General features: G+C 38.4%; 1 long non-coding RNA gene across 1 annotated transcript in view; it reads left to right on the top strand.

The window, feature by feature from the left end:
* The first annotated feature begins 1,978 nt into the window (after nucleotides 1–1,978).
* Nucleotides 1,979–2,857, top strand: part of LOC106871639 (uncharacterized) — a 10,943-nt gene continuing 10,064 nt past the window's right edge. Inside the window, exon 1 of the long non-coding RNA XR_016245190.1 lies at nucleotides 1,979–2,106. This is a non-coding gene — a long non-coding RNA (uncharacterized LOC106871639). The remainder of the gene's footprint in view (nucleotides 2,107–2,857) is intronic.

Below are 2,857 nucleotides of genomic sequence, written 5' to 3'. Positions count from 1 at the left end.
TGTTTATCATTTTGTCTACGTTTTGTGTGCAACGTCCTGTACCCAGATATGCATCTATATATACAGGTAGATGTAGGTATGTACATACATGTACGTATATATGCATATATTCATTTATTATTATATATATATATATATATATATATATATATATATATATATATATATATATATATATATATATATATATATATATATATATATGGGTGTGGGTGTGGGTGTGATGTATGTGTGTCTTTGTGTCCGTATTTGTTCCCCACCACCGCTTGACAACTAGTGTTGGTGTATTTACGTCCTCATAACTTAGCGGTTCGGTTGTAAGACTCCGATAGAATAGGTACCAAGCTTCAAACATAAGTACTAAGGTCGATTCATTGAACTAAAAATTCTTCAAGGGGTGCTCCAGGCTGGCCGCAATCAAATGACTGAAACAAGTGAAAGAGAAACGTCCTTGCCTGTATATGCATGCCCGTGTATATGCGCGCGCGAGCGTATTTGTACATGCATATGTGTTTGTGTGTGTGTGTGTGCGTGTGTGTGTGTGCGTGTGTGTGTGTGTGTGCGTGTGTGTGTGTGTGTGTGTCTGTGTGTGTGTGCAGGAGAAAAAATAAGGGAAAAGGTGTATGACACAAAAGTGAGCAAGCGAACGAGATTAATATTATATATATATATATATATATATATATATATATATATATATATATATATATATATATATATATATATATATATATATATGTATATATAAATTTATATATATGTGTATATATATATATATATATATATATATATATATATATGCATGTATATATATATATACATGCGTGTGTATATATATATATATATATATATTAGAGAGAGTAGGGTTTCTTGAGGGTTTGTCTGTCTCCACACTTTCCTTATTTAGTTTATTCGCTTCATCAAGTCTTCGCTTCTCCTCCTCCTCCTTCTCCTCCTCCTCTATGCTGCTTACGTGATCGGAGGCACATTGCAAGAAAACACCCACTTTTGACCATAATGCACCAATCCAGCTGGTACCTACCAAATATGGTGAGTCCCTCCCATATGGCGTGACACACAGAATTCTGTCCATCAAAGGTTTCTGATAAAACTTGCCACCATTTGGACTAACCAAACAAACAAACAAATAAATAAATAAATAAAAAACACGACACCATTTTATTGTCATTCCTCGTTCTCTCCCTTCACCGCCAACACCATCACCAACAGCTTCACCAACACCATCACCATCAGCATCAATAACAACAATACTAATGCTACCAATAAAAATGCTATCACCACCACCAACATCAAGATCACCAACAACAGCAATAACTCTAATAATAGCAAAAACAACAGCAACAACAATGTCTATACCACCGCCGACAATACCAGCTACTGCATCACCATCACAAGGACCAACACCACCATCACCACTACTACCACTACCAACACTGAAATTAATACCACCAATACCGCCTTCATAAAACCATCATTGTCGTCACAATCAACAACGCCAGCACCACCATCGTTGCAACCACCCATACAGTCATAGCCACCGTTACCACCACCACAACCACCACCAGCACCACAGCCCGCACCATCACCGCCACAATCAGCACCATCACCACTACCACCACCACAACCTGCACCCTCATTACCACCATAACCAACATCATCATAACCAATACATTACCACTGCCATCATCACCACCAGGCACCACCTGCAATTTTGGATATTTCCGTATTTGTCCTTTTTATTTTACTCTTCGTTACTCTCTCCCTCTCTCCCTCCCGCTCTCCCTCCCTCTCTCTTTCTCTCTCTCTCTCTCACTCCCACTATTTCTTTTTCTCCCCCCATCCTTCTCTTTCCTTTCTATGTTTCACTTTCTATCTGAACCAGCCCATACAGTGTTTCCCGCTTGAAAACCAGCATGCCCATAGACTGCCTTCAACTAGCGGCTTGTTCTTATAAAAAGCCGACCTCAGGATGATTCAAGTCATTCGTCAGCTGATCGCCAAAGTAATCGTCTCTACCTACAGACCACGTGGGAGATAACAACACAAAAACCTCTTCAAGCTACATCAAGTGTGATCACACCAAAAGTAAGTATTGCTTTGACATCGTTTAGCCGCACTTTTCGAGAACACTTTTACTTCATTTGACTTTTGAAAGCTGAAATATCCGCTCAAGTTTAACACTAATTTTATATTCAATTTTTCACTTTCTTTTCTTTATGCAATTGTCTTTTTCGCTCTCCCGAATTTTTCTCCACTTCTACATCTCCATACTCATACACACGCAGGTATTTCTCATCGGCTTTTCTAATTCCATATATTAAATCTCTTCCAGCAAATCTTTAATTATTGAGGCGGCGAGCTGACAGAATCGCTAGCACGCCAGGCAGAGAATGCTTAGCGGTATTTCCTCCGTGTACGTTCTGGGTTCAAAATCTGCCGAGTTCAACTTTGTCTTTCATCCTTTCGATGCCGATAAAATAAGTACCAGTTGAGTATTGAGTCAATGTAGTCGACTATACTCCTATCCCAAATTTCAGACCTTGTTCCTATAATAGAAAGTATTATTACTAAATCTTTAACTTACATCGCGTTTGTCACTTTACACAAGATTTCTCTCTCTCTCTCTCTCTCTCTCTCTTGACTATTGGACAATTAATCACTCTCTCTATCTAGCTAGCTAACTAGTTGTTTAACTGCCAGTGTAGCTACCTTGCTACCTCGCAATCTACCTCCCTGTCTACCAGCATATATATATATATATATATATATATATATATATATATATAGGTGAAGTATATTTGCCACTTAAATGTGGCTGATCCCTAAGGGTGGATGT

Source organism: Octopus bimaculoides, chromosome 19 (genome assembly GCF_046866305.1).
Source record: "Octopus bimaculoides isolate indiv1 chromosome 19, ASM4686630v1, whole genome shotgun sequence".
NCBI lineage: Eukaryota > Metazoa > Mollusca > Cephalopoda > Octopoda > Octopodidae > Octopus > Octopus bimaculoides.
This window is presented reverse-complemented; position numbering and strand designations above follow the sequence as displayed.